At 39.9% G+C, this 22821-nt stretch overlaps 1 protein-coding gene across 3 annotated transcripts in view; it reads right to left on the reverse strand.

The window, feature by feature from the left end:
* Nucleotides 1-22821, reverse strand: part of LOC138697000 (influenza virus NS1A-binding protein homolog A-like) — a 119826-nt gene that overhangs the window by 48820 nt on the left and 48185 nt on the right. Inside the window, exon 1 of one of the 3 annotated variants that reach the window (XM_069822587.1) lies at nucleotides 10167-10183. The exons of the other annotated variants lie outside the window; for them this stretch is intronic. The gene's annotated coding sequence lies outside the window, so the exon portion shown is untranslated. Of the gene's footprint in view, nucleotides 1-10166; nucleotides 10184-22821 lie in introns of those variants that run through there. 3 annotated transcript variants of the gene reach the window in all.

The following is a 22821-nucleotide window of genomic DNA, read 5'->3' on the forward strand; positions in this document are numbered from 1 at the left end:
AACACAGGCACTCTTTATTTTCCGACTTGGTTTTATCATAAAGACGAGAATAAACGTACCGCCATCTTCATGTGCTTACTAGTAACCAGTTTACCGACTAATGCCGAAATAGTATCGCAACTCACAAAGTTCTACCACAACGTGAGTCAGTGTTTAGACTGAGGAAAGAGGTACAGATTGGGGTTAAACCTGTTAAGCTTTGATTTTTAACAACCACGCAATGCGCGTGCGTAACCGTGGTGCGGTACGCAGAAGTCAAATCTGTGTTTATATAGGAGCCTGGAATTTAATAGCCAGACTTCAACTTGGGCGTGACACGCAGTACTACTCGTATTTTATGATTATGGATCGAGATTTAATTATGCAGTATAGGCCTAAAGTAGTATCACTACTTCGTATATATTCTATTTAATCTAGTCCCCATACACGTCTGGTATGATAAAATGATGTAACTATATTTGGGTAGGCGTGGCGTATATTACGGTTGAGAAAGCATGGTTCACACCATTACGAAGTTTAAATCTTTCAGTCTTTATCTAATAATACCTGAAGAAGGAAAACAATCATCTACGAACCGCGCGCCGAGAGCATTACACGTGAAAGTTATCGTTACAGCTGTTAAAAAGTGATGTTGGCCTTAAATTGGTTTTGTCTTCCTTAAAGGCTTCTGTCATTGGAGATACTATGCATTGCTTCCCACACCATGGCTGAGCATCCAGAAAAATATTATATCACATGCGTGTGAGGGCGTGGTTAAATAGCAATATTACTTTATAGTGTATGTACTCCCGACCCCTAGTATTGGTTCAGCCATAACCTACATAACAGGATGGAGATTTCTTACAGTATTGTAGGCCTACGATATTCGTCTTTGTATCAAAAAGAGTTTGTAGAGAATAACGTTGGCAAGAAGTCGTACAAGGGCAGGGTTGCCAAGGAAATTGCACCCTGCTATTGAATATATTTGTAGCACCCCCCGTCGCACAGTAAACCAGTAATCTTAAATCACCAGAACAGTCAACAAGGCAAACACAAGTGGATCCATGACCACACGAAACCACGAATTTCCTTATTGTTACTCCTAGAGAGATGTGCGCAAACCACGACAGTGCGCGACATCTGGTTTCACGTGTCACCATTAACAAGTACAACACACCTAATGGGAAGAGGCGGTGAACAACTAAATGTGATGCAAGACAGGTATTCTAATTCGATCAACTATTTATGAATTTATAGACGTTCTAAAACGCCAGTGAAACATGTTTCAAAAGGAATTTTGTAGCCTATATTACACTTCTTTATATCTACTCGAATATTGTTTGGCTTTTCAGTAATTTTTCTTCCTCTCCGATGAGATGAGAGCTGGCCAGTTGTTTTCTGCAGTCAGTTTTGGCCCGCCCCGAGTATTTTATCCCCCCCCCCCCGCGCCCTACCACATGTGGCGAGTTTCCCTGAGTTCAATTACTCTAACAACTATTTTACTGAAGTTTACAAATCTACGAACATAAAATTCACTACTCGTATTGTATTCAGCTACGTTCAAGTTGCAGCATCATACTGGAAGCAAGCAGTTTCTCATCACTTCCATCGCCGTGCTCTGGCGGCAACTTCTCTAACAAGACAGCCTTGCATGTAGTCGCCTATGCAGGGGATTTCCGAAGATTACTGTTTCAATCCTAGCGCACAAGAAAGAACCAGATAAAATTCGTTCAGTACAAAAGTGATCAAGTTTCAAAAGTAGAAGAAATCGACAGGTTAGAAAAGTCCTGTGCCAGATGGCTGCACTAGCCCATCAAGGTCTACCTGGTGAGCAGCAGTAATGGTACGCATAATGAAACAACATAATTTGGAACGAAACAAAGAACAAAAGACTTGCAAAGTTCTACAGTATGTTAACTTCGGGACGAGAATATTGAAAGCAAAACCAAAATATGGATAACACGGGAAAATGCTGAGGAATCGTTTAACAATAAAGTTAAACTCAGACATTAGACAGCCAGGCTGAAATGCGGCGAATATATCAAGAGGCCGGACGTACAGTCTAAGAAAAAATTGTGGCACAGATACTTTGTTAAGTCCCAGAAATGAGGCAGTGTGCATGATCAGAGGGCGAGCGACCTGGTTCACAAGAGAAAGAGTAGTTGACGTAATAAAATTAGTTTTGTTTCGTTGTATGTCTGATCATGCGCATTGTCTCCCTTCTGAGACTTATAAAGTATCTGTGCGACAAAGCTCTTTTCTAAGACTGTACATCAAGTTACAACTCACTGGACGCAGCCATTCCTGGCTTAATGCATAAATAAGGAGAATCTTATCGGCTCCTATCATAGCTAATGTACACGCACAAAGCGTAACAAACGTTAACTTTTAGTTTGTCCTTGGGTTGTGTGTGTTATTTCCTAATTTATTACGCCACAGACGCATTACTCCCCACAAACATCGCTTTGTGATATGGATACCGACCTTGAATGATGGCGGTATGGCTGGGAGGTAGTCGAAGACTTGAAACTGATGGGTCTCCGAAGCTATCTTTGACCGGTCACAGCGGACAGAGTTCTGTGTAAGGACTCGCATTCAAGTCGGGACGTACGACACAATTTGTTGGATGTCTAGTTGAGGATTCGGCAGCCTTCAAGTATCTTCAAGTCCTATTTGCGAAGTTGTCTGAGGCGAATCTGGTGTTTTGTGGGATCACGAAGAAAGATTTTGCACAGGAAGGAAACCACAAAGAAGGAGCTTTAGCGCACTAGTTCGAGGCTTCGTAGGCCGAACGTTACATGGAACGCAGCTCCACAGGATATAACGAGGGACTACAGTTTGAGGCGATTCACGTACATCTCGAATAGCTATTCACTTCTAAATCATTTATGGCATTCTTTGTTCAACTTTATACGCAAATTTTAATATAAATAATGTTCATTTATCTGAATTCTCAACGTCTCCAATCGAAAGTAGGTGAATTTCAAAGCGCCGATGTCCACGTCATAAAAGCAAGAGGTGAATGATTTTCATTTTAGCTATTATTATCTAAGGACAAAAACTGTGTTGCACGATGAGCATCAATGTGACACACAAGTTGAACGAATTGATTTGTTTACATGCAGTGGTATCTGCGTTTGAGATCCTTGGCTCGGTTCCATGGGGATTTTTGGAAACTTATCAGATTTTTACGAAGACAAGCCTCCTTTGACGTCAGGTCCGGCCCATCACAGTACATCACGCTGGTATACCCACATGAAGAGTCTTGGAGCTGCCGCTAACGAGAGTTTAATCGCGTGACGCAATGTCTTCCACGTGATAATGAGTTCCCAGTCCTTGAGAATCAGTTACATGGCGCTGGTGTGAACTGCTTCTATCAATTAACAGGGCTTCAGCTGCACCAAGTGCGGACCCGACGAAGAAATGATTCGGACGAGCGGCCCTGTGCAAGTTGTAATTAGGGTTGGTTTGGTTACATGATTGAACCGGACGCCGAACGCAGGGTTTTAGAAGTTTTCCTAAAAACATTATGCTGAGATGAAAGTTCAAAGAATTTACTGTATACAGTTCAAATAGCCTAGTCAAAGCATTCGGTATTGTGGAGAAAGACCAGAAACCGCATACGGTTAAATTAGTGAGAGCTGAACTTTTTGTCGTTATGAACTGGGACTCTGAAATATACAAAGCGTGTTGTACTTTTACTTTTAAATATGTATGCAGCTTCAGATTTTATCATTAGAATTGACATGTAAAACATAAAATGTAGACAAGTGTTCTGTGCTACTTTAACATCAAACTAAAAATGTCCATTTTTTATCTTTTTTTATTTTTAGAGTTGGCTACACTAAATTGCTGTTCTAGTTTTGTCCAATCCACAAATGATGCCAAAATCAAAATGTTCGGTTTTTCTGGATTTTGGAGCTCCAGACAACCCTAAATTAATCGTTCTAGGTAGAAGTCCGTTATGTCGGCTGTGTTTTATTGTCCAGATTCCACTTCTTGTTACGAGTACAAAAAGAAAGCACTGATCAGCAGCAGAAAAAAAAGTTGAGGAATTTAAATAGAAATACACGATTTGGGCATCCCTGACGCCAAAAGAATGGTTTTTCGGTTTGCATACAGCGATTTCTTCTAAACTCCTGCACAAATTTTGTTCATACAAAATATCTGATGAGAGTCAAATGAAATGGGGGTGATGCAAATACAACATTGTAAAGGAGTCAGCGGCATTTTAAAAACAATACTACAGTTTTTTATTGAATTGTTTATTATTGCAATAATGCGCAGAAATACGTTGCAACAATGTTTCAATTTTATTTCTTACGTAACATAAATTAACAATTACTTAGACAGTTATATGCTCATAAAATGCCATGTAGATCAGACTCTACTCTCACTTCTGTTAAATGTCAAAAATGAATAAATGCCTTCCATAACACATCTCTTGTTAGAATTTTATTATAAATTTGCCTATCTTTGTAAGATTCCTAATTACAGACTTTCGTGAAGAGAAAAATAATGTTAGACCCGACTCCAGTATAAGAATAGATATTTTATAAGAACTGCATGCGTAAACTTAAACCGTAGAACTTACAACTGAAGTCAGCCATCTTACATGTCGGAATGATGCAAAGTGCCTTTTGTTTTAATTTAGGAAAACACAAATTTACGTATGCTTTTCACTATATTTCAAGAACATTAATAAATAATAGGAATATTGTAGGCAACACAGAAAAAAAATGAATTTTTGCGAAAAGTGTTTTAACCAATAGCAAAGAAACTGTCATTTTAATGACCCTGGTTACCACATTCTTGAAGATACTTCCAGCAAACCTTTCACTGCCTTCAATTATTTTAAGCAAATATACTCTATACACTATTTAATTATGCTGGAATTGACGATAGCGAGACGAGGCCATGGGAGTACCTGACATTCGCCAGTGTGGGAAAACTCGGAAAAAAAAAGGAACCAGCGGGAATCCAACCCACGCCCGCGCTACAGCACGAGCTACGCCATGCAGGAATGTAGGCCTATCATATCTGAATCAATATCATCCATGTCTAAATGCCTGGGCAAATTAGCTGCGTTTCATTTCTGCGTGAAGCACCTTTCTATCACTACCCAACTAGTAACTAGGGACATTAATGATCCACGAATCTCAAGTCACACACTGAAAGCTAAGGGCGTGGAGGATGCTAACACAGAGATCATAATGGATGAAAATCTGGGTTTTGAAATTAACGAGGCGGTGGTTCCAAGTGCAAATGTACCTGTAGACAAATTTACATGAGCGCGAGTATTCTTAGACATTCGTTCGAAAACTGGATAGAGAACAATGTCTGGCTTCCTGACAGTCATACAAGGTTTCCGTTCTTTGGCTAATCGCATTATCTGAGAGTGAGCAGCACACGACAAACATCATTAATGACAATCTCTCAATTAGATTACTACGCCTGTCTGCAACACAACTGCCTTTGCTGGAAGAACAGGAGGAGCTGAACTGGGCGCTACATTCAACTCAGATTCCACGTGGACGACAGACAGAAATAATCCGCGATGATTTAATACTGAGCGTGGAGTTCATACTAACTCCAAAATAAATGTGTTGGTCGTGGAGGGCATACTGGCCTGAATCCACTTGTATTTTACTTGTGCGACCAACATTAAGTCCATTGTTTATGTAACAACAAATGAGAACACTGAAATTATACCAAGTGGTAGACAAGGTCGCCAAAGAATTCGGCGCACATCTGTAATTTTTAAGTGAATGAAGAACTCTATAGTGATGTACGATCATGATTTTTGAAGCCAAGCGCGGCGCCAGAACATAAAAGCTGTAACTTTAAATCAAAATTATTTCAAGTATACGTTTAAATCAAGTTTATCGTAACTTTTAGGTCTTAAATCGTCAAATGTTAAGAAACACTCTGTATATAAATTCTAGATTTACAAATAACTTTTCAGAATTACCTGGTCGAACATCCCCACTCAACTTAAAAAATCTTACCACGACTAGGTAAAGGAGAGGTGAAATAGGAAATAGCCGTTGTTACGAAAATCTATGACATAAAAACACAACTTGCAAAAATAGCTTTAAATACACGTGCTTGACGCGGCTTCCAACTGTTTTCGGGTAGTCTTCTTGCTAGGCCGTTTGAACACGGCTTCCATCTTTACCATATAGAATTTCTATTGACTGAGAGTTGTGAATTCTTCACAGCTGTTTGACGATAGTGCAGCATAAGTTCGTTGTAGTTACTCTGTTCTCTGTGACACAAGAAGTAGTATCGGGAAACACGAGCAATTTCTCGCGAGTTCACACACACAGATATATGAACATCAACGTGTCTCGAATCCTGCAGTGAAAGGAATATGGCCAGAGTTGTCAATATTATTTAATAAAACAAAACTTTTTCTTAATTATACATTTATTAATTTGTCCTACAGAATAATATCTGTAATATTAATTTTTCTTAATTACCCGACTAGGTTATAAAAGACTGTACCATTCGAATATGTATTTCACGAAGATAATGTACTTAGTTTTACGTACATGTGACGGTACTCAGCCTACCTAATCAATATTCAACATTATTAGCAAGCATACAAATGTAACACGCATGCATCCACCGGTCTTAGTTCCGCACAATGCTCCTTACCGTGGCACTGGTTGATTCAACGTTAATACGACGTACTATTGTGTTTAGATAGCTTGGCCGGTCATAACATTCTGCGCAGTATACAGACAAGTCCATTTGATAATGATACGGGGAGTGTGGGTAGTCGCTGTGCAGCTCCTGTGGAGTTCACTTCTTTTTCTTGTACAAGTTCGGAGTGTACTAGCTATTGTAAAAACATTAGATCCGTTGGGATCCGTACAGACAAAACCAAATCGATTCAATAGAAAAGGTCCAACGCAAGGCAGCAAAATATGTCAAACTGGGGAAGGGACATGGTAAGGAGATAGTAAAAAACTTAGGATGGGAACTTCTCAAATCAAGGCGACGAAAAACCAGACTCACCGCATTGTTTAAGGCACAAATGGGACACAAAGCATGGACCGACATCAATGCTAGATTAGCAACACCATCATACTTAGGCAGGGCTGATCATATTAGGAAGTTTAAATGTAGAAAACAAAGAAACGGACGTGGCAAAATTTTCCTTTGTTAACAGCACAATAGTAGACTGGAACAGCTTACCTGCGGCAATCTTTCAGGGTGGTCCTCTTAAAATCAATACATTTAAGGAAAGATTGAGAAGATTAGACTGAAAATGTAATTGGAGGTGCAGTGTAATTATTTAAGTTGTGTCATGTACTTAATTGAATTGATATATAATTAATTAAGTTGATATGTAATTATTACGTTGATATGTAAAACAATTAAGTTGATATGTAATTAATTAAGATGATACGTAATTTAGTTGATATGTAAATAAATTAAGGTGATATGTAATTAATTAAGATGATATGTAATTAAGTTGGTATGTAATTAATTAAGGTGGTATGTAATTATTTAAATTAGAAATAGTTGGGTGAAATAGAAGTACTTATAAGTTAGATTTACTTTTGCTTATCGTAGGCGTTATTATAGAAGAGATTTTAATTATAGTCCTAGGTTTATTACTTCTATTTATAGATTTACGTTTATTTTATTTTATTTCATTTAGGTTTATTTTATTTTATTTCATGTAATTGTAATTATTGTATATTATATATCACTGCCACCGGATGTATACCCAATTGTAGTGTTAATAAATACATACATACATCCGTAATGGAAGTAACAGACATTGTAGTTCAGTTTATTGTGAGTGAAAAGATAAGACTGCATTGTGTTAAGTACAACACAGCTGTAGCATGCAGGCAGTTCTCCTCCTGCCCACTACCTACTGTTCTCCAACCAGGAGATCAACCGTGAAAGGAATGTGCTTACTATTGCGACATCTATTGCAGGGAAGTAGATATATAATATTATCGTTATAACGTCAGTTTAAAAACCATTCGATCTCCTGCATTTGTTATTTCCTGTATGGAGAGATTAAAAGACCAGGAGATTAACAGTGATCTAATTTTGTAACTAGGGTAGTATCAACAATGTTATTGTTTGTGCTGTGACAGCGAGCAAATAGAGATACGAGTACTCACGTGTGTGACCTTATGACATCAACATTCATTCACAGCATTACTCCCCTTCGTCTCATCCGGCAGAGACTTTCTCGTGGTTGGAGCACAGTAGACACAGCAGTGTTTGTTACTGTTCTACACGGAGACTGAATGATCCTGACTGACGTAGGATACCGGTAAGCTGGTACCTTATCAAACATTTCCTTCCAATATTTCACGGCAGGTTTAAACGCATATAGGCCTACCTACCCTACGTGGACATTTGATTTGCTGAACTCGTTAGTTTCTTAAGATTAAACCAGATTACAGGTCGACCTGCTTGCCGGAGGTTAATCACAGCTACACTTCGTATACTGATGCATGTACTTCAAAGCAAATACAAAACCAATACAGACGAGCATTACAAAAGAAATAATATGTAAGAAAATATAAATTTCCCGAAAATAACCACCAAAATATTATGTAGGCCTATACACTTATATACTGTACATATGTAGGTTGTAATGGAAAATTAGGTTCACTTATTTATTAGGTTATTTTATGTACACTACTGTTTGTGAAAAGTGCAACACCCAGAAAGAATGGCCCGAACGACTCCAGACCCGGAAGATGTGTACAACAGTGTACCACCAATAATTGAGAGATGGCGTACAATAGGCCCAACAGTGACGTGTCTGTGTCACCAGCAAGGCCTTGCTCAGCCAGTGCAGAGCTTCCACACGAAGTGGAAACGTGATAGCTAGTGCAGGAATGCCTCGTCGACGTGGAAGGGCGCAATATCAGCACGTGAGTGAGTTCGAACAGGGCAGAATGTTTGGTCTTCGGGAAGCAGGTTTGTCATAGCGTGACATTTCGGCTACGACAGCGACGCGAGTGTGGAACCAGTGGATAGAGACGACGTGACCACAGCACGGGATGACCGCCATCTTGTCCGCACGGCCGTGACGGACTGCACAGCTTCATCCAGTGTTGAGTCGACGTTGGAGAATTGCAACGGGTGTGGACCTGACTGCGTCAACGGTTCATCGCCGTCGTTTGAGGGCTGGACTAGTGCCTCGCATGCCGTTGCGTCGACTTCCATTGTCCAGAAACCACCAACGCCTCAGACTGCAATGGGCACGTGACCGCCGTCACTGGCGTGCTGAGTGGCAAAATGTAGAGTTTTCGGACGAATCCCGCTTCAACTTGTCCTACAATGATGGCCACATACGTGTTAGATGCTACCATGGTGAACGCAATCTGAGAGCCTGCATTGTTGAGTGGCATAGTAGGCAAATGCCTTGTGTGATGGTTTGGGGCGCCATTACATACAATATGCGACCTCGCCTCCTACGTATTCAGGGCAATCTGAACAGCAACCGCTACATTAGGGATGTTTTAGAGCCCGAGGTACTGCCCCTCCTTCAGGCAACTCCACATGCCATATTTCAGCAGGACAGTGCCCGGCCACATGTGGCGAGGATTGTGCAAGCCTTCTTCGACGGGTATCACTGCTTCCCTGGCCTGCACGTTCGCCAGACATGTCGCCCATCGAACAAGTCTGGGATATGGTTGGTCGCCAACTTGTTCGTCATGGTCCTCCAGCACCCACTCTTGACGCTTTGTGGACTCGCATACAAATTGCGTGAAGGGAGATCCCAGGAACATCCAGGCTCTTTGATTCCATGCCACGACGCTTAGAGGCTCTGATTGCAGCGCATGGAGGCTTCACACCATACTGAAATCTCACGGTCACAGATCAGGTACAGTTCTGTAATTATAATCATTTGTGTATTGTCATTTATCTAATCTGTGGTATCAATTTCATGTCAGTCATATGTATCCTTCTTGGTGTTGCAATTTCCACAAACATTAGTGTGTTATTATTAATGTAATTATTGTGTATTTTAATTGTATTGTGTATTATTTTTATTGTGTGTAATTAAGTTACCACTGCCACCGGGTGTTTGCCTACTTGCAGTGTAAATACACACATACTCGTACATATATATTCAGATTACCCTTTGTACTAAATATTAATAAAATATAAGATTACCTACTACAAAACAGTATAATTACCCAGTAATTGACAACAATGAATGTCTTCCCCTTCTCTTTGTTTAATGTGAGCTGGTGTGTTGAGGAATTCGCAGAGCTCTGCATTCCGCTAAATGAGATCAGATTGCACTTACCTGCAACAAACAAGCAAACACAAACGATCACACAACTGGACCGACCATGCAAAACTTATGGATAAAGAAAACAAAGCATATCATTCGAGGGTAAAATTAATAAATAAATATAAACCACTTCCAACAAGGATCTGATATTATAACAGAATGTACACAGCGGATACCCTCTTGTCCGCTATTGAGAAATGTCCATTAAGCCTATTCGGAAAATCAATAAGAATAAATACTCGTATATTCTGATGCACTCCTAAGAAATACATTATGACATTTTTATTGCACGAGATTAAGAAAATATTATGTTTGCTTCAAGAGTATGCTTTTCATACAATTCTGGAATGTGCATGACAATCCATACAAACCTTTACCATTTTAATCAGCAAACACGTAAATTAACTTCTGAACCATACGGTGAATCAGTCTTAACTTCCTCGATGTCATAAGAAATGCTGGAAGTGTCCAACACCTTCATCCAACAGAACTGTACGTTCTTCTAAGTGTGTGGTTGTCGATATTGTTAACTTCATTTCTGAGCTCAGCACGTGTCCTTGACTCTGACCTTCAGTAGCTCCAAAGGCAAAAGTCTTCATGCGATCACCGAAGAAGCTGGCTATGAGCTTCATACATTCGTTTGATGTATATGGCTTATAGCTTCAACTTGTTCCACAAATTCCGTGAAGATGCAGAGGTCACCGTCCCATGGGGTCAGACAGACACTGCGCACCAAACCTCGAAGTAGGCAGCGATGTATGCAATGGAGTGGAAAAGAAACTGGCCATCGTACCCCATTGTCTCCTGGCTTAGTTGCCTCATGAGTCACTTGAGGTTCAACCTGTCTTAGGACAGATGACTGAACAATAATGTTTGGTGGATAAAATGGGAATTTTTGTCAGCCCAGTAGCCTGTCTGCTGTTATGGAGTTGACGTAACCCATAAACCACGACAACATCGCACTGCATGTCCTGTCTCAATCTACAGGTCACTGATAAATGGTATTCCTTCTCAGCTGTTAGCAGTACAGGGTTTGATATTCGTCACTCCTGCTGAGGTTGCCAGTTTTCTCACCAACTGTACAACTGTTGGCTTGTGCGCCACACTCTTTGCATTCCAACGAAGGAATTTGTATTGCAGTTCATTGCAACACTCAGCCCAAAATGGTACCGTATATCTTCTACGCACATTTTGCAACAATGGATGACACTCGTGTGTAATCAATTTCAATCACGATCATTAAACACGGATCCTTCCAAGCCACTACGATAATGAAATCCAATATTAGGGTTAGACTTTCACAAGAAAGTTACAAGTGATTAAAATAGTTGCGTTTATTCAGAGAATATACAGTATTGACAATTTATAAGATGGGCGATAAAAAAAGATACATAATATATTTCCCATTTTTTTTAAAGAAAATCTGAGTTTGCTTACCTCGTCGGCACCGTAGCAGTACGGTTTGAATATATCAGAACTTTTAAAAGTTTTGCTTTACAATGCAGACTATAGGAAGTCATCTTCCCAACATAGCACACATCTACAGTACGTAAATGTAGAGGGGAGTCTTTTAACGCGAGGTGTCCGCTGCTAAGATATCTGTTAAGGGAAGCTTCACTTCAGAAATGTTACCTCATAAAAGAGAGATTATCCAGCACTATCTCACATTTACAGTCTATCGCCCCCCTCCCAAGAAAAAGACGATAGGCTGCAGAAATGTGCTTTTGAATGATGCATACTATTTGGCAAAATAAAGATGCATAAATCAGGTAAAAGACGTAGATGGCAGCACAGAGACAGGGGACATGCATGCGCTCATCAAAGCTACTGGGTGACTTTATAAGAGTGAAGAAGAAACTTAGGGTTCCAATCGGAACGTATTATTTTCTTCAGCCCCATTTTATCATGCATGTACAGTACACTTGCAGTGACTAATAAGGCAACGCTCAAGTCGTGAAAATCAAGCAGACTATACAGTCTTATAGCACGTGTCTTTAATACAAAGACAGCAGAGTTTTCAGAATTCTTTGAAGGTACGGCCAAGGTTCAGGATTAAGGTTTTCGTAAGAAGAAGACCGGTGATCCCGAGAAACACAATTCCTCTGAAACTCGAAGCAAAAAAAGTTACGCCACACTCGCAATTCCTTGAAGCTGGCGAGCTAGGAACAGTGTACTGTAAATGACATTTTCTCATAATGTTTGCGTAGCACCCAATAAAACAAATCACAACCAAACGCACTTCAGAGTTCCGTGTCAGTGACAGTGACTCCGACGCCTTGCCTGTGAACGCGCTAAACTCGTCTAATGCAATGAATACGTTAACGCGATAAAACAGGCTGGACTTCTCGCTTCGTTTGAGTTGCAAATGAAGGCTGACGCATTCTGCTTCCCGTGCCAAATGAAATGCGTGGAGAACGCGGCACGGGGAAGTTCCCAATTCAGTTGGGGGCGATGCATTTTTAAACGGTGATAGAAATAATTCCACTGGCTTCTTTCCAGGGAAGGGAAGAAAAGATTCACTGACTTAGCATGCGCGACAGAAGAATACAACTCTGCCTCTGGGCAACGTCACAGTTGTCCACCGCTGTGGAGTAAGGAACGTGAAACAAGCGGGCCTGGGTTCAAATCCTGGTAGGAACAAGTTAGCTGGATGGCGTTTTCAGGGGCTTTCCCTCAAACCATTAAGAGCAAATGCTGCGTAACTTTCGGCGCTTGACTCTAGACTCATTTCGCTTGCATTATAAACTTAATCTCGCTCAGATACTAAACCCCATTTCAGTTTAGTTGATAGGCCTTTCCCCTCTACTCACACTCTCTACCATCAGTGAAGGGGAAGATGCTACTGTCCATTTTACAAACATTCGACTATTTGACTTTCAACACAGTGACAAATTTCATTATTTATCTTTATTTCGGAAGTCTACACTAAGCGTTTGTATTTAATTTTCATTGCTGTTAAAATCAACTGGCACATTAAAAAGCTACTGACAACAGAAGATAAATGTTTTCTTCACCGCTAGTTGCTACTCCACGGCATTCAGACTGGGACAGTCTGCACTGTATCGTTCCCCTCTAAATGCATGCTAGAAGCTAACATTCCTTCATTTAATTAACTATTAGTTGAAAATATTGTAAGAACGGCACTAAAACATACCCAAACATGTAATTGTCAAACACCTGTATGGCTGTATTTTGTTATTTACTTAGTAGCCTACTTTATTTAATATTTTATTTTCTCGTGTGTCCAGCTTGGGGGGTGCAGGTATAAGAGGTAACAGCTACCATCTCTGTCGCTGACGGACTAAGTGCAAGTAGAAGGGGAAAGAAATGCCTTCGCATCCTCTCAACTTGTATGAAATGTCGTTTAGATAACCATCTGCTGTCTGCACCTTTCCATTTCCAGTATATTGCTATTATGCGATCACCAATTATTATATTTTTAGCAAATCTAATATTTCATGTGCATCACTACCGGCTGAACTGACTGATCAAGAGTATGCATATGAACGTTTTTGTAGGAACAATGCAAACAGACGGACATAATGGACGGCCTCGGTATCAGGGGAGCTTGAGGAAATCTCGAAATGAAATTCCTGCAGCATCACAGACAACTCCTGCTTGCCACTTCCTGTGCTTTCTGACCTGGCCGGCTTGTCTTCTCTTTTCAAATTGTACGCAGTTACGCAACACCTGCACGCAAGATCCGGAGCACGGGCCGGGTTGTCACGTGGAGGCAGGCGGGGTGATCGATATGTTAGTGGGTCAGCTGGGGCCGCTTCCCAATGAAATGCCCTGGCTCACTGCGTAATACGTTGTATTGCAACCAAAGGTTGAGATGGCACTATTGTTGTGTTGCAGCTATCACGTGTTGATTTCAGTTCACAAAAGGTGCTCAGAATGGCCCCCATTTACTGCCAAAAAATGCATAAATCTGTCTTTGAAACTGTTTAATGGTCTCGGCAATACTGTTCGACTCCTCTGCTGTATTTCATCCCTAATTCTTCGTTTTAAGTCTTTCAGGTCTCGTGGCCAGTCCTTCAAATATCCCCATAAGAAAAAAATCTAATGGATTCAGATAAGGGGATCTTGGCGGCCATTCAATACCTCCTCTTTCTGGAAATACTTGATTTAAATAATTCACCACCTCCCTCCCATAATGTGCAGGGGCGCCATCTTGCTGGAATAAGATATCATCTTGAATCCGTCCTCCTTCTCCAGGGAATGAAGTACCACAAACTGGAATTATTTCATTCTGCAGAAAGTTTAAATACAGTTCGTAATTTAAGTTGCCATCAATGAAAAATGGGCCTATAAATCTGCCATCAATTATACCAGACCACACATTTACTTTTTGTATATGATGTTCTACCAGCCAACAGGGATTCTCTTTAGCCCAGTAATGGCAGTTGTGACGATTTACATTACCGTTTACACAGAAAGTAGCTTCATCGGAGAATGAATAAATAAATAAATAAATAAATAAATAAATAAATAAATAAATAAATAAATATATATATATATTACTTACAAATGGCTTTTAAGGAACCCGCAGGTTCATTGCCGCCCTCACATAAGCCCGCCATCGGTCCCTATTCTGTGCAAGATTAATCCAGTCTCTATCATCATATCCCACCTCCCTCAAATCCATTTTAATATTATCCTCCCATCTACGTCTCGGCCTCCCCAAAGGTCTTTTTCCCTCCGGTCTCCAAACTAACACTCTATATGCATTTCTGGATTCGCCCATACGTGCTACATGCCCTGCCCATCTCGAATGTCTGGATTTAATGTTCCTAATTATGTCAGGTGAAGAATACAATGAGTGCAGTTCTACATTGTGTGTATATATATGTATATATATATATATATATATAATATATATTTTTTTTTTCACGAAGTTAGGGTTCAGGTTGACCATGTCATTGAAGATTTCAGCAAACTGAGTACGTTCATGAAAGTCATCGTCACTGAGTTCTTGCAGCAGATATGGGTGGCATTTGACTGCCTTCGTTAAGTTGCATATGGAGGTCTCATTTTGCAAATTATATTGTAATTGATACTTAATTTTTCTTGAACGATAATTTAAATGACATACAGTACGTACATATTATCGGTGTGGATTTCGCAATAAGGCCTGTCTATCACGTTATTTCCTGTGGATAAACTGCTGATATTATTCTGCTAAGAAAAGCCACTTCTTATCACAGTCGTATTTCATATGAATGGTGGGAAAGCCCACGGCCAGGTCTGTTTATCGGCTACACGACTCGTCTTCGTCCACTGCGCACAGCGCGATAGGCGGTGAGTGTCCTTGCCGCAATCTAGCCTCCGCCATGTATTTTTCGTGTTTCGAGTTCCTGCTGTGCACAAGCGTGATGTACGGCGTGTCCAACCTACGCAAACACAGAAGGTGATCAGCTACCGTTGTGACAAACAATAAGAAAGACGCTGAAGAGGTTCGATCCTGTGATTATTTCATTTAGTACATAATTCCATATTACAAACACTGAAATACAAAACATAAACTTACAAGAACTATTAAGAACAAACTTGGGGAAAAAATCGAAAAATTATGGGAAACACAAGCTGTTATGGCTAGTGAGTGAAGACACAAAACACTGAACTGTCTCAAAACCTGCTTGTTTACTCTATTTCGCAGTAAACACAAAATACAGTTATTATTTTGCTAATTAAAAGGTTACTACTTTCACTCATCTCCTGGCTGACATTCCAAACCGTCGATCTCGAGGCAGGCGATGCTCACTTCTTACATGTCCTGCAGCACTTCGATCCCTGGGCCATTCCTGCAACCCTGTACATGTCATCTGTTCCTTTGGCTGTATGTGTGACTACTCAAACAACTGGCCAACTGCAATGTTCAACACAACCGCTCCATTCTTAGATGTGCGCCGAAACGAAAATGTATTGCAACGAATGTTTTAAGCAGCCGACTTCGAGGTGGAATGCCAGTCATGCATGTCACACTTGCTAGTTCATATATAGGCCTACAGATATTTATGCGAAATTATCTGACGACCGTATTTAAATACATTTCTGAACAGAGAACATATTGTTCATTTACAATAGGAAACAAAACAAAATAAAAATTAAACAGCTTTCGCATTTCTTTCCGAAGTGCTAACATTTACTTCTGAAAAATGAACTACAAGCAAGATGCAAAGTGCACATTCACATTCATACTGCACAGTGCTGACGCACGCTAAAGAAACTACTGAGCAAAACCCTACTCAAACACTAGCAGAAAATAATACAGACAGGTCGCGATTTACTATGTGCAGATTTATCGACAGATGCTCCGATGGAGCGCTGACAGATCATCTTGTAAGTGCAGATGGGAGAACAAAAACATCAACGACACAGACCTACTCCAACTTAACAGATACGGGGTGCATTGCATTCAAGGAGTTATGGACTGATATATTCAATGGTATTCTTCGAGAAGTGATGAAAAATGGATCCGCGGAATTATTTACCTTTATGCAGGCCAATGACCTGAAAAACAAGGTCCTCAATTCCGAATTCTGGATAGTTTATAGCCTACTGTATGTACAGACGCTTCCTTAATCACCAGATATTAATTCCATTAGAATTCTATAGGCTTATCTTAAGAAAAAGATTGGAATACATCACATCAAAAGAAAAGTTTAAAATAAAATTGTACTGTAGGAGGAATTGAGTGAGATTAGTCCGAAGTTCACGCAATATTAAAGTCGCAGGGATATTTAATAACTCATGGCTTCAAATGCCATGTACGGATATTTTTCCATTACTGTCTTCCTAGTTGTGAGTTCATCTTACCCTGTGAGACTGTTGTTTTATTATTTATTTTTCGAAGATTTACGTTAAATTATGAGGAGGTTAGGAAGTTCATGCATTTCGATATTTTCTTGAAAGATAGTTACAGGTATGGTGATTGACAGTTATTTGTGCGAATCAAACATTTTCAGTCTTCCAGATTAATTGTGTTGTGAATATAAAGGCATATTTTTGTGCTTTTAAACTGCATCACACGTTCATTAATATATTCTAATAAATTATAAACACTGGCATCATAAAAATCAATTAAACATCTGTGAAACTGTTCAAAACAGACTTAAAACAACTATTTTTATGACTGGCATTAAGTGTTACACTAAATTGCTAACGGATTAAAAAAAAAGAATAGTTTTTGTGGTTTCAAGTCTCTGGTACACCATGTATTTGAACTTTCCTTCCGTCTACTGCTTGCTCCTCATACACGGACAACAGGATTCATTTAACATCGCTTCCCCATGCCTTCCGTCGCACCGAGGAAATAATCGTTGTGTTTTCCTAAAGTGTTTTGTGTTGAAATTCACGACAAACGAAATCTTTGTGAAACCTGAATCCAGTTGTTGAGAATTAAGGTTCCTCGTGGATTGGAAAGAGAGGAGGCTGTTCAGTAACTTTTATATGAAACGAGTCAGTCAGGATACAGGATAGAAGAAATGTCAGAAGGAAGTGAAATAAGGAGAAGAGTACAACAAGGATGCCCTTTATCACCACCCTGTTCAACATCTACTTGGAGGATTTAGTGAAGAACTGTTTTCAGAAAATGGGAGGAGTGATAGTAGGAGGAAGAAGAATAAAGAGTGTAAGATTTGCTGATATGGCGTTGTTAGCAGAAGAGGAGATGATACTAAGGAGCTAAATGACAGCTGTGAGCAGTATGGGATGAAGATAAATGTCAACAAGACGAAGACCATAGTCATAGGAAGAAAAGTAAAAAAGGTAAACTTACGAATTCTAAATGAGGCAGTAGAGCAAGTGGACAGCTTCAAATACTTGGGGTGTACTATAAGCAGTAACATGAGCTGCAGCCAGGAAGTCAAAAGGAGGAAGATACTAGTGAAGTGCTTTGTTTGGAGTGTAGCACTGTATGGGGCAGAAACATGGGCTTTACGACGAAGTGAAGAGAAGCGACTAGAAGTATTTGAAATGTGGATATGGAGAAGGATGAAATGGACAGAGTAAGAAACGTAGCTGTGTTGGAAAGACTGGATGAAGAAAGAATGATGATGAAATTGATCAGAAAGAGGAAAAAGAATTGGCTGGGTCACTGGTTGAGAAGAAACTGCCTTCTGAAAGATGCACTGAAAGGAATGGTGAACGGGAGAAGAGTTCGGGGTTAAGAGAAAATATCAGATGATGGACGACATTAAGATATATAGATCATATGCGAAGACAAAGACAAAGGCAGAAAATAGGAAAAACTGCAGAAGCTGGGTTTGCAGTGAAAGACCTGCCCTTGGGCAGAACACAATGAATGAATAAATACTTCAGTACCCCCTGAACCAGTCGGAGTCACGGCTGTTAATCCTACAGCGGTGATGTGTCGAATGAAGAACTTTGCTTTACGCTTTGTACAGTCCCGCACAGCGTCGAATGGCGTCCTCTATCCTGGCATGCTGCAAGTCGTAAGGGAAGCTGGTTCGAATCTCCCGATGGCCGGTTACATGACTGGATTTGCTCCGAGATACTGTCCAATTATAAGACGAATGTTAGGTAATACTATGGCCAACCCTGCGAAATACCACCGCGCAGCTGGTACAGGGTCAATAATAGCCTGTCTTACTTGCGTTTTAATGAAAAGCAAGCAGCAGAGACATGACATGACGTCACATCAACATGGAACCCATGGCGTATCGTAATTTCGAGCTCTGCGACATGTTGGACGAATGCTCCTTAAAATACACGACGATTGCGTGCCAATCTGTAACCTTGAAGTACACCAACTTGGTAATTTGGTTCGTAGACTTGGGGGGGGGAGGATGGAATTCGGAGAAATATCATTAGAAGGCATGCATGTAATTTTCCACAAAAGACGACACTAAAGCTTTCAAGGGACGGGAACTGAAGTTTATGGATAAGAACACACACTGCTAGAAAATACAAGCTGCAATTGTGAATACTAATTTTATACAGAAATCAAGTAGGCCTACTCTTCTTAGAGCAGCGTGCTGATCCCTTAGCGGATTATCATGACAGGAATGCAATACAATGTTAGTTTAGTCACACTGCGTACATTTTCATACATTACAACAAACGATAGCGAAAAACAGAAACTTAATGCATGCCATACTGTCCTGCGCTCATTTTAATGCCACGTTAAAAAAATAAAATTAATACGGAAAATGAGATGATGAGTTTTCATCGTCCCCTTTATTTGTGACCAAATTCAATTCAACTCAATTCAGTTACAAACTCGCCGTCTCAATTTTCGTATTAATTTTGTTTTTTAACATGGCATAACGTCTGTCAGGGCCAACAGCCGTGACCACTTTCTATAATTCATTGTATTCACTGCAAAAAAAAAAATGCCTTTATACGTGAAGGCTGTAGAAAAGAAAAGAAGTCTTATAGTCTCTATGGACAAATCAGAATGATTCAAACCTCGGCCAGCATGCTGAATTGTGAACAGATAGGGCAGAGGGGTGCTCGCCCAGTCAAGCGATCAGAAATACTTCGCACAAGACAAAGTGTTTGAAATTATATAATGTAATAACATGTGTACATCCCACGATGCTTTATAAGCTCCAATATTTCAAACATATATATTGTATTTTTTTATTCTCACTTCCCAAAGTGAAAGTTTCTCCTTAATGAGCTGATGTAGCCAGATGAGTCAATGTTTACCCCACATCATTTGATAAGTGCGATATACTGGCAAGGAAAGCACCTTCATTGCACCGAATACCGATGAATGAGGAAACTGGGGTATACAGCTAGACAACCGGAGTGAGGTGCGAACAGGAGCCTCCCAGCCATGCAATTAACCGATCTTACCACTTGCTACAAGCAACTAAAACAATTAGTACTTGCCTAAGGAGGACACAAGGGTAAGTATGGTTTTGTTTCTGAGTTTCTTTACTTTGCTAAGGTCAAGAAATTGTTTATACAATATGGCATACAGACTCATGTCAGTTGAAATACTTATAGGCTACAAGATTTCTGCAGCATCAAACTAATAACAACAAATTAATAAATCGGATATTTATATGACGTTGTTCGGAGAAACTCCTTACAAAATAAAAATTGATTCTAAGGCTCTAACAAGGCTATCAACAATCCTTTTCCTGTGATGTCAGTTGACTCGTCCAAAACCAATCTGCACCAGCCCTCGACAGTAGTAGTAGTAATAGCAGTAGTACTACTAGTAGCAATAACAGTAGTAATAGTAATAGCAGTACTAATAATATTAGTAGCAATAGCAGTATTTATAGTAATAACAATAGCAGTAGTCGTACAAAAAAGAATTCTTGACTCTCGCACTAAGCCTTCTGCCCCTTAACCCAGCATATGGGTGTTAGCTATGTATTGTAAGTTCCAGAATCGTAACTCCTAAATTCGGGTCATTCATACAGAGTTCCAAAGAGTTGAATCAGTATGTGCTGCTTGCAGTCTCCTTGAAAGAGCCTCACAGTTTGTAAATGTTTCCTGAAATGGCGTGTCCAGTAATTAACCCAACTGCTGTCTTATTTTTATTCTGTTTGGATGCAGGACAGTCTTTGTGAGAGCTTGGTACAGAACTTTAGCAAGCCTTTACCGATAGATTGGCCACGAAATGTTGCCCAACTTTCCTGATTACTACAAACGACTATATTAAAAGATTGTGACACTGGATAATGATACGATTCTTCCAGAGTGCAGAACTTCAAATGAAATCGTTACTGAGAAAATTCCTCGGGAAAAACTCAACGATGTGCAACAATAAAAACTTATACATTAAATTTAATTTCATTTTTGTTTTGTTACCGATAAGCTGCTATAATTTAATGTGTAACACTTTTATTAGGCCGCCAATGCTTATCTACTATAATATGCTTATTCATGTAAATGACTATTATAGTAGATAAGCATTGGCGGCTTAATAAAAGTGTTACTTACACATTAAATTATACATTAAATTTAACAATGAAAGAGTGTGCCGCTCTGTCTTAATCTGACACGGCCTCCCAAGTCACGTTAAATCCATCGCCCTTAGTCGAGTTTGAACCGCGAATCTTGCGCCCAATGGCGACATGATGGACATGAGTAGTCCTTGAAAGATGCTGCAGACCAATTATCTATTCTACCTACGAAGGACCTCTCGTAGTCCAGGGTGCATTTTGGTAATTTAACAGAAAATAAAGACACAAAATCACAATTAATTTCAGGAGCGATGTGCACGGCAACTCGTGTGCAGAAGTTCTGATCACAGTGGCTGCTAGTTGAAACATCGTACCGATCTCAAGTGCACAGAACTTAGTGCTTCGACTGAATGATGGAATGACACCGCAACAGACAATTTGGGAAAAGAAGGCAAGAAGTTTTCAGTGTGCAGAAATGGCAGACTTGAATTCCGCCGTGCGTTATTCTCTGGATGGTTGCCAGTTTTATGGAATTGTATTTTCCAGGACAATTCAGCCATCCCGTACCGAAATAGCAACAACAGAAGCCGTCGGACTTCAAAATTAGAAGCCGTTGTCAAGACATGCGTTACCTCGCTATCACGTTATTACATATATATGTACATACCAGTAATCCATGCCTTACTTGGTGGTCTGCAATGATTCAGAATTCAACCGAAGAAATGTATCTGGTTATAGGCATGCAATTTGCATAAGAAACCCAGGGTCTCCGACGAAAAATATCTGAGTTCTCAGTTGTTAAAGTTGATACATTCCAGTATTAAAATGGAACAGAGGTGTGGAATGATATAGGATGTTTTCGGATCTTGTTGCGGATTTCATGACGCCCAACTGTGGAGAACTAATCAACCGCGTTTTCAAAATTTAGCCTTCACAGAATCTATAAAGATAATGAGACAGCACGCCACTGCACTGCTTGTTGCACCTTAATATGATCGTTGTATCGATAATCAAAACAGATCGTACCAACGTAAAAATTGGTACCGGTATCATTAATAGATGCAATCTATAGCATAGAAAAATATCTTCCATCTCAACGGTATGCAAGTATTATAGGTAAAATTTATCGGCACACTTGTAAAAAGTGTAACTTGCAAACTTACGCCAAAAATTGGGACAAAAGCCTTCGGGAGAGGTTTTTCAGGGGTAAAAAACGGGACAAACTCGATGGTCAGTCTAATTACAAGCTGTGCAGTGAGATTCGCTAATATTAACAGACAGTTATCTGCTGTGGGTGTCGCAACGCACTGCAGCGTTATCTGATCCAGATTAGTTATCTCGCTGCGTCACAATACGGCTTACTGCTTAAATGTGCGTACAAACGAACAACGAACGACAGTGTTGCCAACTGGACGGAAATTCCGTCAAAATTGACGGAATTTCAACGTAGCGGACGGGAAAAAATGGCTCTGACAGGTGACGGATTTTCTGGCGGAAATTACGATTTACATCGTCTTTTGACATTTTTAGCTGCTGTCATTTTTAATTGTTTAATTTTTGGGAGATTTTACTTTTTATTTGAACAGCCCTGCCAGTTCCTTACTATGTTTAAGAATTCCCTGTTTCAGATTTCCTCGTAATCAAGTCAGATGTTGACGAATGATT

This window comes from Periplaneta americana, chromosome 3 (assembly GCF_040183065.1).
Source record: "Periplaneta americana isolate PAMFEO1 chromosome 3, P.americana_PAMFEO1_priV1, whole genome shotgun sequence".
In the NCBI taxonomy this organism is placed as follows: Eukaryota; Metazoa; Arthropoda; class Insecta; order Blattodea; family Blattidae; genus Periplaneta; species Periplaneta americana.